This window comes from Erpetoichthys calabaricus, chromosome 1 (assembly GCF_900747795.2).
Source record: "Erpetoichthys calabaricus chromosome 1, fErpCal1.3, whole genome shotgun sequence".
Taxonomy (NCBI): Eukaryota; Metazoa; Chordata; class Cladistia; order Polypteriformes; family Polypteridae; genus Erpetoichthys; species Erpetoichthys calabaricus.
The window spans coordinates 317,260,429-317,274,313 of NC_041394.2; the positions used below are offsets into that span (position 1 = coordinate 317,260,429).

Consider the following 13,885-nt stretch of genomic DNA (forward strand, 5'->3'; position numbering starts at 1 on the left):
AAAGCTTGTGCAAGGCAAATAAATTTAAATGTTAATTATAATTACCTGTATTATAAAAGTAAATATATAATCTCTTGTTAAATGTAAACACTAAATTGTTTCACTGCATGGCTATTTTAGTGCCAACTACTATACACAAAATCCCTGATCAAGAATGCACCAAGCTGCCTTTTTACTTAAGATTATTTGAAAAGTACTTTACAGCAAACCGTTCTGTGCGCGGCACAGAAAAAGAAATTGACTCATTCACTATTCCCATAACCATATACAATTTAATAATCCAAAAAACATTCTACCGTGCAGTGTTCCCCATTTCATAACATTTGATTTTCGGACGCTCCGCTTCCAGACGGGATTTCCATGCAGAGTCCTGTGCTACTTTCTCGTTCTCATTGCCTTCAAACAGCGGTCGCCTGAGCGGGAATATGCAAGCAGTGCGGCCCACACACCTTGCTACTTGCCATAGCGACTAACCCCGCCCTCCTTCGATTCCCGCGCAACGTTTCCTTCCTTATTAGGTCAACAGAATGCAGACGCAGAGTGCGCGTCACTTTTGCATATAAATAAGTTTGATTGAAGAAAATGGAGGCGTGGGAATGGCGCATGCGTATATCATAACAATTTACTATTTTTCAGACAGGGCAAGTGAGACATCAACAACCGAGTGATCTCGGACTGAATTGCGGCGCAGGCTGGCATTGTGAGTAGTGTTCTAAGTTCTTGTAAACTACCGCGAGTATCCCTGGACGGCCGGGTATTTCTTTTTGACGAAAATAATAAAAGCAACTTTTAGCGACGGGTAAGTAAATGTCCAAACTTGGGATTTTGCTCCAATAAGTGTGTAGAGAGTGAGAGACAGTGCTGTTATCGCAATGCATTTGTGAACTTGACGATGGGCTTTGTGTTGCACTGTATTTTTTTTAAGAAATGTACCGCAAGCACGTGTAATCTTTCAAGTCCGTTAAGCGAAAACGTGTTCCGTGAGTACAGTAACAAGTAAAAAATAACTCATTTTTTGCTTAATGGAGGAAGGCATTTTGTACGGTTAAGGTTTCACTTTTGATTAACGGGACTTTAAAGGGTGCTCGTTGTCTTTGCGCTATTTTGGTCGCGGCTGGGCCACTTTTTTGCATCAACTGGAGTGTACTTTGTTTGTACGATTAAGTCTACATCACATTTTTATATCGATTAATAATTCGAGGAGCTTATCTACCTGAACAACTTAGATCATGCAGTAACCGGCACTTTAGCCCGCTGTTTTGCACCATGCGCGTCAAAAATAAGTGGAGGAGGAGTAAGCGTCTGCTTTTATTATTTTGGTTGCCCGAGCTTCTCGTCTTGTCCCGCATCACTGTGTAGGTGCGATGATGACACAGTTTACACATGAGACCTTTTTGAAGACCGGAGGCGCCATACGTTCCTCGCGATGACTATCGAACTTTGCCCGCCTCTGCACTCTCGCCATCACCGGTTTATCTTGTCATTTAAATCGAGCGAAACACCGCGACAGTCTTGCGGTCTCTCTGAGGGTGCTGCACAAGTTATTTTATTTCATAAATCTGGCACGTGCTGACCAAAAGGGAAATGCTAAAGAACGGACGCACAGAAATGGAGCGCAACTATTCGGTTACAGTGCGCGCGTGCGTCTCCGGTATGCTGTGCGTGGTGCAGTCCGCTGCGCTTTAAATGATGATGGCGTCTCGTCGGAACGGTGAAACGCGGGAGGGGGCGCGTGAAGTGGAAAACGTGAGTGTGCTGAGGTAAACGCATTGTTTTGCGGGGCTCACACCTCACTCATCGTGCCCACTTGAGTAAACACTGTTTTATTTTGTTTGTAATGGCTTTAAAACCGTGCTTCGCTCTCTCATTCAGCGTCGCAGGACAAGCCTCCGGCGCCCTCATTCTACCCACTTTTTGTATGGCGATGAAATGGGGTGGGGGGCTAATGCCGCGAATCCCTCGGTGTTTGAAGCAGGCAACAGCACATTTCGTCGGTCAGCTGGTGACCGTTCGCTGGAAGCGGCAGTTCAGGGCTCCAGGTTGCCTGTACGGGACGGTGATTCTCATTGTGTAGCAGGAGGCCAGCGCATCTTCCTCCTTTGAAGTGAGACGGCAGTTGCCATGTTGGAGTGACGTCAGACTGTGGCGTTCAGGTAGCGCTTATGCACAGCCGATCTGATGGTCCTCCGAAACGATTCGAATCCGCTTCCGATATCTTGTTTAATTTGAGAGTCTGCAGTTGAATTCTCGTAGTCCAACGTCGTGGCGGTGAACGACGATGAAAACCTAATAAGGCGAGCACGTGCTTGGGTCGACTGTGGAAGGGCAGCCCACACACACACACATGCTGCGCTGTTTAATGCGGCACCCGGTGTCGCATCACCACATTAGTTTCATCATCTGTCCCCATGAGGAAGACTCGATTACATTCAAATTGAGTTTTATGTCATTAATTCCACTACAATATTCTTCATACATATATTTTTGCTTATTAGGTAAACTTGAACAAGCTTCCTTATAACATGCGTGTGCTGAGTCTTTGCACTCGGATTGCGTTGACTGACCATGTAGTAATTTAGAGAGTGCTACAGTATATCAGAGTTTTGCCATTCTAATGGGTGTATGTCTATTTGTGTGGATATGTCCATCTAGAAGGCGCTTCATTAAGTCCATGTGCCTAATTCCAATTTGCCTTTAGAAAAGCTTGATGTCTACAGAAGCTGCTGAAGGTAACAGCGTGTACGCGTGCGCTTCAATCGTTTAGCGACTGCTAGTGAGAGACACGGAAAGTACATCCATGTCTCGCAGTCAAGTTACAAGAACTGGACAAAAGTTATTGGTATACATTTAACCCAGCATGTTATGAATCGTACATTTAATTGGCCCAGTTTAGGGTGACAGGGAGTCAGGGCGTAAGGCCAGTGTTTCCCAACCTCGGTCCTGGCTGCAGGTTTGTGTTCCAACCAGCTTCTGTTTTTAATCGGACTCCTGGGCTAATTAAGCGATGTGTTATTTACCAAGTTCTGTGTTTTGGGAACAATATAGAAATTAGAAAATTAAGTTTGGTAAATAATAAATATATATACTGAGAGGGCGTGGCGGACGTTTGCGTTACCTGGTAGGTAACCACCCATACAATCAGATCGTATTTCAGACTACGAATGCTATGAATATATGAATATGTACCAAGCAGTTATATAGGAATAATGTATTTTTTTCTCTTTAACAATATTTTCATCTGGATTTTCATTCTACTTTTCTAGGTGTTCAAATTGTTTAATCCATTATTTGCTAATTAGTGGGTCTGATGCTAAAGTAGTTGCAGCCTTTGATTTTTCAGTAGTGTTTGCAAGCATGTCTGCTCTGCTCATTTTTAATTGTCATTAATAAGATACAACGAAGAGGGGAAAAACTGCACAGAGAAAGGGCAAAATATAATGAAATCAACAAAAGGGAGTCAAGCATTTAAATCTATAGCAAAAGCAGAAATATTTCTAAATGTCTTATAAACGTAAAAATCATGCTGCTGTGCTTTTCTGAATGTAGAATTAAAGAAAAATAATACCAGCTAATTAAATGGACGTGTCAGCATCATCCCCTAACCCAGTTTCTTTTTCTTCGGCTATATTCTTGAATAAAAGTGCACTTATTTTGTTATACTTGTACCTTTTGTGAAAGTGTTTATTTGATATTTAGACTTCAGTCTTCACACATTTATACACTTAATGTCAACATTTTATCATTAGTACTATAACATGCAAAATGTTTCTGTTATGTGTTCAACATTTCTTGCCTCTCATTTCCTTTCATCCTGCATTTACCCTGGTCGTCGTAGACACGGAACACACATGAAATGCATGTGTTCCAAATAATGATATATTTAACCTATACAATACCAGGCACCTCACTCCCAGATAAACAGACTTGAGCTGGGAGAACGTCAGCTGTGTCGGCGGGGGATGGGATAACAGGCTGCTTGCTGCCTGTGCTGATTGACACATTTGCAAAACAAAGACAGTATGAGTAGGTGTGATGGACTTTAAGGTGGCCTGGGATTACAATGTTTTTAATAGGCTTCAGGGATTCTAGTGTTAACATGTTACTGTACTACTTCAAAGATTGTGGTGCTGAGCTTAGCACTGTACATTCAGCTCATCAACATACATTTTATCAATTTTTGAAATATTGGAACATATTGTTTCAATGATGAGAAGGAAAAATGTGATCATTTGAGCACTTGCCTCAGGATATTTTTCTAGTGGATGCATCCACCATCTTCTGCCTGTGGCTGCTAGAAGCTTGTGAGAAGCTAACATACGTGCAAGCTAAATGAATGCAACAGACATGCACAGACTACAGAATCCTTAATAATAACTTGGTTAAGGGTTTACATGGCAAAATACTTGCTGAGAAATCTGCATCTGTTAACCTGGTTTCTAAGAGACCGAAACCATGGTTTCTCTAACCAGAATAAGGGTTTATATGGTATTTTAGAAACCAGGTTTCCATGAATAACTGGATTATTAAAGTGCTTGTTAACACACTAATAGAGAAGAGGCATTTTTTTCAATACCATAGATCTTTAATTTCCACTGCAGCTTCCTGCTTTAACATCAGATTTTAGTTATTTTTTTAATTTGTGACTACTATTTAATTATGATTTGTAAAGACTTTTTTTGTAGTTTAACAAGATGTATAGCTTTGTAATTATTCTGAGGTTTGGTAGCCCCAAAACCCATAACCATACCCTGGTAATAAGGAGATATACCCTTATGACTCTACTACTGATCCTGAACTGATGCCACCAGATCTTGTTTATGTGGTGATCTGAAAATGAGGTGTTTCTACTGGATTGTAATTCATCCATTTTTTTTTGTCCAGTGATAATTGATGCCATAGCTAGTTGGTGCAGCTGGCAAATAAATGTACTATACTCTGTGTTAGCCGTGGGCTTGTTTGTGTTCTTCATTATTGCAATTTGTGCTCCCAGATCAGCTGAAGGCAGCTTCTGTATAAAGTATGCCACAAGCATCAGAAAATGAACTACGAGGCTGACGTGTTACCCTAAATAGGAGATCTTGCCTTAGCACTCATCATGTGATGCAAATATGGCAATAATTTCACAGCTGTACACTACATTTTTGATTTTAGAAGTTGTTAAAAAATTGAAATAAGTTAATTGATGGAAAAATCTACATCCTAAAATCAAGTGAATGCTGAGCAGTGGAAAATGAAGTTCTTTTATTACATGTAAGTAGTATAGCCTAGTCACTAAGCCAGTTAGCTTTTAAACAACAAGGTTTCCAGTTCTGTCCACATGTTCTGCTTGGTGTATGACCCCAAGCAAGTCACAGCACTCGTGTACAGGAAAATAAATTTTTGGTAGAAAACAATTTAATTTTGGCCTGTGGAGATCAATATTCCTTTAACAATGTTGGTGGTTCAATTCCTGACCCAGGCTTACTATGAAACCATAAGCAACTTACTTAACCTGCCTCAGCTGCAACTGTAAAAGAGTTTACGTTATGTACGTTGTACAAGCAATAATTACTGCATCCTAACCTTAAGCTCATTTTGACAAAGGCATCCAGTCATATGAAAATGTTTGGGAACCCCTCTTAATTCTTTGGATATCTTCCTTTTAATATATGACATGCCTTATGGAAACAGTAGTATTTCAGCAGTGACATTAAGTTTATTGGATATTAACAGAAAATATGCAATATGCATCATAACAAAATTAGGTGCATAAATGTGGGCACCCCAAAAGAGATATTACATCAATACTTAGTTGAGCCTCCTTTTGCAAATATAACAGCCTCTAGACGCCTCCTATAGCCTTTGATGAGTGTCTGGATTCTGGATGGAGGTATTTTTGACCATTCTTCCATACAAAATCTCTCTAGTTCAGTTAAATTTGATGGCTTCCGAGCATGGACAGCCTGCTTCAAATCATCCCATAGATTTTCGATGATATTCAACTCAGGGGACTATGACGGCCATTCTAGAACATTGTACTTCTCCCTCTGCATGAATGCCTTTGTACATTTCGAACTGTGTTTTGGGTCATTGTCTAGTTGGAATATCCAACCGCTGCATAACTTCAACTTTGTGACTGATGCTTGAACATTACCCTGAAGAATTTGTTGATTATTGGGTTGAATTCATCCGACCCTCGGCTTTAACAAGGGCCCCAGTCCCTGAACTAGCCAAACAGCCCCACAGCATGATGGAACCTCCACCAAATTTGACAGTAGGTAGCAGGTGTTTTTCTTGGAATGCGGTGTTCTTCTTCTGCCATGCAAAGCGCTTTTTGTTATGACCAAATAACTCAATTTTTGTCTCATCAATCCAAAGCACTTTGTTTCAAAATGAATCTGGCTTGTCTAAATGAGCATTTGCATACAACAAACAACTCTGTTTGTGGCATGAGTGCAGAAAGGGCTTCTTTCTCATCACCCTGCCATACAGATGTTCTTTGTGCAAATTGCGCTGAATTGTAGAACGATGCACAGATACACCATCTGCAGCAAGATGTTCTTGCAGGTTTTTGGAGGTGATCTGTGGGTTGTCTGTAACCATTCTCACACTTCTGCGCAAATGCCGCTCCTGTATTTTTCTTGGCCTGCCAGACCTGGGTTTAACAGCAACTGTGCAACGTGGCCTTCCATTTCCTGATTACATTCCTTACAGTTGAAACTGACAGTTTAAACCTCTGAGAGCTTTTTGTAGCCTTCCCCTAAACCATGATACTGAACAATCTTCGTTTTCAGATCTTTTGAGAGTTGCTTTGAGGATCCCATGCTGTCACTCTTGAGAGGAGAGTCAAAGGGAAGCACAACTTGCAATTGAGCAATTTAAATACCTTTTCTCATGATTGGACACGCCGGTCTATGAAGTTCAAGGCTTAACGAGCTGATCCAACCAATTTGGTGTTGCAAGTAATCAGCATTGAGCAGTTACATGCATTCAAATCAGCAAAATTACAAGGGGACCCAAATTTTTGCACAGCCAGTTTTTCACATTTGATTTAATTTCATACAACTAAATACTGCTTCACTAAAAATCTTTGTTCGGAAAACACCCCAGTACTCGGATGTTCCTAGGAAATGAAAGACAAACCACTGTTCTGTTTTTTTGTTGAAAGTAGAGTAAATTATTATGCAGGCTGAGAGGGGTTCCTGAACTTTTTCATATGATTGTACAATAATAATGGTATTATGTTACTTTTAGAACATGTACTCTATATAGCCAGCAGCTCTCATGTTCTGCACAACCATGGCATGTAATTTCAACATTTTATCATTTGCTTGTTTGGAAAACACTGTTGTACTAAAAGGACAAATATTCCAGACTAAGGATGTTGAAAATGCAGTGTTTATTTTGCAAGTAAATTAAGTTACTTTTTGTTTAATCCTACATTATTAACAGTATGTACCATTATAAATTTAGCAGAGTACCTAAGATTGCAATATACAGTAGCAAACTGAAACTTGCATTTAAACTAAAAACATGCCACTAATAAATAAAATACAGTATTTGTAATCCTAAAATAAGTTTGGAAAACACTACATCATTAAATAATTTTTCAGCCATCTTAAGCTACAGAAACTGACTATTATGATGGTATATAAATGATTTCCATCAAGGACATGTGTTCACAATCTAATAAGAACAAGTTTAGATTTAAGTGCAAGTGGATCAGAGAGAAGCCAGTATGCATCCCAGCATCTGTTATTTTTAATTGGTTGGTTTGTTGCAATACAATATTATGGAAGAAAGGGAAACAATCCAAATAACTGTTCGTGCAGACAGGTACCTTAAAAATGTAAGCAAAAATTCTTAATGTTGGTGCAAAATATTGAATTTTATGGCTAGAGTGATTTGCTTTGGTTTGTTCTTTATAGCTCTATTTTTAGTCCTTGCTGAATTACTTATTCATTAATCTATTTTAAACTGCTTATCCAGGGCAGGATCAGACAGAAGCTGGGGCCTATCCCAGCAAGCAACGGCACAAGCCAAGAACAATCCCTGGGTAGCCTGCCAGTCCATTGCAGGGAAGAGAGCACATACAAACTAGGGTCAATCCACCTAACCTACATCTTTGGCCATGTAAACGTAGGGTAAACATGCAAATTCCATCCGGGGATCACCTAGGATATGAACCCAGTTCTCGATGTTGCAAGGCAGCAGCACTACCACTGTGCCACCCAAGCTCCCTATGACGTTTATCAGGGCTACTCTAGTAGAAGATCCCATGAAGCAGTACTGATTGAATGTATCCATTAAAAAAGGTCTTAGAATGTTAATGTAAATTTGCTCTCATAATGCTTTTTTTTCTTTCCTCCACTGTATACCAAGAAAAAAACAATACACTTCCAAAAAAAAAATTATTTGCGTAACATTATTCCACTGATTCACCAGGTTTTCCTGAAAACTTCTGTTAGAGATGGGGTATATAATAATTATTTCACTAAGTGAAGATATCCTTTCATTATTAGTCTATGTTGAAGTCAAGTCCTGCGCCACTCATTGGTTTTATCTTACCCATTGACAGGAGATGACTGCCTTCACCTTGTATGTTTCACTTGGAGTCAGCTAGGTTGCTGGCATTGACAAGTAGGTTTTATATTGTCACTCTTGATTGAAATGTCACATTCACTAACCTGTAGGGAGTTGTGAAATAAGTAAGTAGTATGAGGTGAATTGATAACCAGAGTTGCTAAAGATCACTGCCAGTTATGCAGTGTGAACCTGGCTGAGGGCTGCTGTTTAAGAGGTGTTTCCTGTTTTGTTGCCACTGACACTGGCAACTCTGAGCTCTGACCAGTATAAGCAGCTATTGCACATAATCATTTGGTTGACCTTTATTCTCCAACAACTGCAGCCTCTTCCAAAACTATGCAGTGTGATCACTGGCTTGGGTAAGTGACTTGGTTATGCTCGTGCATAAGTCACAGATAAGAGCCTGAACTGGGAACTGCACATTTTCCAGGAAGGTGCATGACAGAAAATGGATGCACTGCTCAACATAAGACTTTGTTTCTGGGGAAAAAATAAATAACATACCATAATTTGCTGCCCAAGAACTAGCTATAAGTTAGTTCATTTAGTAAATATAATAAACCTAAGGCATTACTCAATAAATAAGGGCCAGACAGTAAGAGTAACACATTCTGCACAGAGTAACAGTATTTTAGAGTGTAATCTGAATCAAAAGGCCATCAAGTCAAAGAACTTGCAGTGCTATAGAACTGAAATCCCAAAGAGATGATTCAAAACAGTTGTTTAGCTGCCCGTTTTGACTTTTGTGCAAAGTAGACATTGGATTGTTGTGTACAAACAATTGATGGTGATGGAAGTGGGAGATTAGGAGGTGGGACTAGGTCTTGTTTGGTTTTTGATAGACAGAGGTGGACAATTTACTTGTTTGGCACATTGTAAAAATGTGATAGTTCATCTGTTGTAATTAGCAGAAAAGCTTCTTCAGACTTGATCCCAAAAGCCAGGATAGATCACTGGTCAACACTAAATCACTTTTCCATCTTTTTATAACTTGATGGAGTTTGATCCTTTTTTAATTGGAAAATACAAATTATGCATCAGAAAAATACCTTTCACTGTACTGCTAGCATTTTGTTCTTTAAAAAAAGTAATGTTATGATCTTGTTTACAAAAAGAAGTATAATTGTGCAAGAAGTTGAATGGCAGGAAAATGTGTTAATGTATTTTGGCAGGATTGGAATTTTCTTGTACTGACCCTTAGAGATGAATTCTAATTTTTGGTGTTAGATGCATTAAGTCAAGTTGATTGGTTGTGGTGTTCCTTCTGAGGGGTTTGTGTAAGGTTTTTTCCATCCATTATTTTACCAAATTCAGGATTGTAGGTAGCCAGTGCCTGTCTCCACTACCTACTCATTTTTATAACTGGATTTAAATAAATATGTAAATATATGAAGGAACCTAATAACAGTGTTAAATACATTCAGTAAATAGATGTATTGATCTTCATCCAGGTTGGGAAAGGATAACACTTCTCCATTTCTGATTTATTCTATAGAGTTGCACATAATGCTGTTTTTAATGTAGTTACAATGTATGCTGAAATGTGTGGTTTTTGTCTGTTACAGTTTAAAGTAAAAATCTAGAGAAATACAAAAGTAATAGCTTACACATTTTATGTTACACATTCAATACTAAATTGAACCTTATTTTGAACAACGTCTATACTGCTTGTAAATTAACAGTTTACCTGTTTAAAATCCATATTATAACTTTAAAATTTACAGTGTATTACCTATGAGTAATATAGTAGTATATAAGTAGTGCTTCACAATTTCAGAGCTTGAGGTTGGAATTCTAGCCTTGGTCCTCCACATTATCCTGCTTTACTCCCACTTTCCACAGACGGGTATACTGCCTGTATTGGTATATTTTAAGTTTGTCTTGTACAAGTTTGTATGGGTGTTTTTTTTTTTTCTGATTGTCTGGCACTTCATCCAGGTTTTTGGTTTTACTTTAGGGCAGATTGAGTCCCAGACAGGAAAATGTTTTATTTCTGCATAATTTATTGCAAACTTAGTTTTAATTTAACTGTTTTCATAATTAGGCTTCCTGTATCTTTGTTTCTGAATTTAAAAATAGTCTGTATATTGCTTGACCCAGATATTTTTGTGTTATTTTATAACATAGCTTTTAACCATGTTTTCAGGGCTCCACTATCCACTACTGTGTGTTTGTGTGGGTGTGTGTGTGTATGTGTTTTTTCTTTCACCCTGGGCATGGGTAATGTGTGAGAAAACTGGAGTACTAAGAGGAAACCTACACTAACAAACTACACACTAACAGTGTATGCAATCCACAAACAGCAAGACATGACTAGGAACATAATTATGGGTCCTTGTAGTTTTGAAGCCACAGCACTTGCCACATCACTATGTAGTCATGAAGCTATTGTGCATGTGTCCACCCCAACTAACCAGACCTCCTCAATCATTAGGGGGATTGAAGCACTGGTGTGTTCCAGAGACAGAGAGTCTTGCACGGTGTGTTGCCTTCCGGGTGCACAGGTGGAGGACCTCCCTGGAAGGGTGGATAGGCTCTTGGCCAGAGAGGGGATGGTTGTCAGTTGTCCATGTTGCAACAAATGACATACATAAGGGTAGTCTGTCAGTTCTGCAATCCAAATTCAAAGAGTTAGGTGCCAAGCTGAGGAACAGAACTGACAAGGTAGTCTTCTCTGAAGTTCTGCCTGTGCCACGTGCCAGTCCAGGTAAGACTGAAGAGATTAGAAGGCTTAACGCGTGGCTCAAATCCTGGTGCAGGGTAGAAGGGTATACAGTTTATGGGGCATTGGGACTCCTTTTGGAACAGATGGGACATGTTCCGCCATGATGGGTTACATCTAAACTGGAGGGGCACCAATGTATTGGGGGCATATGTGTAGGCTAGTAGAGGATTGTTTAAACTAGGGAATGGGGTGGGGTGGGGCAGGGAGTTTAGGACAGGCCAGGTTTAGATCTATACATGGATAAACAAACCATAGTGTAGAAATAAAAATGCATAGTAATGCAAATTCTAAGCAAACATTTAAATGTAGAAGGAGTAACACATTAAAAATAGCTTGTCTTAATGCTAGAAGTATCAAAAATAAGGTAAGTGAGTTGGAGTTGTATGTAGCAGAGCATAATTATGATATTATAGCAATAACAGAAACCTGGCTAAATAACAAAGATGGGGATGAGTGTAACATAGAGGGATACACATTTTTTAGGAAGGATAGACAACAGAAAAGGAGGTGGGGTTGCTGTTTATGCCAAACAGCATTTAAATGTAAGACTTCTTCAATTGGATGATGAGACCCATCTTAGTAAGGACATGTGGCTTCGCCTGGAAAATATTAGGGAAAGAGGCCTTATTTTAGGAGTGTGTTATAGACCACCCAATTCAGACAATAATTTCAACACACACCTTTTTAGTAATATCAAAAAGGCAAGTTTACAGGGAGATATTGTAGTCATGGGGGACTTTAATTATCCAAGTATTAACTGGGATAACCTTGCAGATGGAGGAGCACAAGAGCAGGAGTTTTTAGAAGTAATCAGTGACCAACACTGGGTGAAGCTTGTCTGGATTTAGTATTTTGTAATAATCAAGATAGAGTTGAGGGTGTAGAAGTGATTGAACCACTAGGGTCAAGTGACCATAATATAATTCTCAGTATTTTGTAAGAGTGCAGATGCAGAGACTAAAATTGTTAAGTTGAACTTTGTTAGGGCTAATTTTGACCAGATGCAACAAAGTCTAAGTAGGATAGATTGGGATAAGCTTTTAAGTGTGGAGACGGTCGAGGAGCAGTGGAACGGGTTTAAAATGTTGTACATGTAATGCAGGACAGATGCATACCTAAAATTGGAATTAATGGGAAATTAAAAAAAAAAAAAACTCCACAGTGGATTGATTAAAGATTTAAAAAAGAAGATGCAAAGGAAAAAGCTGCTTTATGAGGCATATAAGACGAATGACTGCAAAGTGAATCATAGAGCGTATGAGAAAATGAGGGCAACCATTAAGAAGAATGTCACAGAGGTTAAGAGACAGAGAGGAATATAGCAGATAAGGCAAAAGAAGACCCTAAGAGATTCTTTCAGTATTTTAGCAGTAAAAAGGGAGGAGGTCAAATGTATCAGAAATAGTAAAGGGGAATTAAAAGATACAGACAATGAAATAGCGGATGCCCTAAACTTACATTTTTCTGAGGTATTCACAAGTAAGCAAGCGGATTACCTCCCTGAGGTAAACGGAATTACTAAAGAGGTACTGAGGGATTTAGAAATTGTAGAGGGAGAAGTACTGCTCAGATTAAATAGGCTGAAATCAAACAAATCACCAGGACCAGATAATATTTACCATCTAGTTCTTAAGGAGGCTTGTGAGTACATAAATACATCAATAAACCCTTGACACATATTTTTAGGAAGTCATTGCACACTGGAGAGATTCCAAAGGACTGGAAAATGATAAATATCATCCCATTATATAAAAAGAGTGACAGGGCAGATCCAAGCAACTATAGGCCAGTAAGCTTAACATGCATCACAGGAAAATTAATGGAAGGAATTATTAAGGATAAGATTGAGCAATATCTGGCAAGGACAGGAGTTATTCTGAACAGTCAGCATGGGTTCAGAAGAGGGAGGTCGTGTTTTACTAACATGCTGGAATTCTATGAGGAGGCAACAAAAGGATATGCTCAAAGTGGGAGTATATGATATTATTTATCTTGACTTTCAGAAAGAATTTGATAAGGTGCCACATGAGAGGCTGGGCATCAAACTAAATAGTGGGAGTTGAGGGTGATGTTTTTAGATGGGTGCAGAATTGGCTCAGACACAGGAAGCAGAGGGTGATGGTGTGAGAAACCTCATCAGAATTGGCTGATGTTAAAAACGGTGTTCCACAGGGGTCAGTCCTAGGGCTGCTGCTATTTTTAATATATATATAAATGATTTAGATAGGAATATAAGTAACAAGCTGGTTAAGTTTGCAGATGATACCAAGACAGGTGGATTAGCAGATAATTTGGAATCCGTTATATCATTACAGAAGGACTTGGATAGCATACAGGATTGCGCAGATTTGTCCCAGATGAAATTTAATGTCAGTAAATGTAAACTATTACACATAGAAAGTAAAAACATTAGGCTTGAATACACAATGGGTGGTCGGAAAATCGAAGGTACACCTTATTAGAAGGATTTAGGAGTCATAGTGGACTCAATGCTATCAACTTTCAGACAGTGTTCAGAAGCCATTAAGGAGGTTAACAGAATGTTAGGTTATATAGCACGATGTGTGGAGTACAAGTCCAAGGAGATTCTGCTCA

At 39.1% G+C, this 13,885-nt stretch overlaps 1 protein-coding gene across 2 annotated transcripts in view; it reads left to right on the top strand.

The window, feature by feature from the left end:
• The first annotated feature begins 579 nt into the window (after nucleotides 1–579).
• sinhcaf (SIN3-HDAC complex associated factor) overlaps nucleotides 580–13,885 on the top strand; it is a 33,369-nt gene continuing 20,063 nt past the window's right edge. Inside the window, exon 1 of one of the 2 annotated variants that reach the window (XM_028817891.2) lies at nucleotides 580–700. The gene's annotated coding sequence lies outside the window, so the exon portion shown is untranslated. Of the gene's footprint in view, nucleotides 800–13,885 lie in introns of both variants that reach the window. The other variant, XM_028817884.2, reaches the window with a different exon arrangement.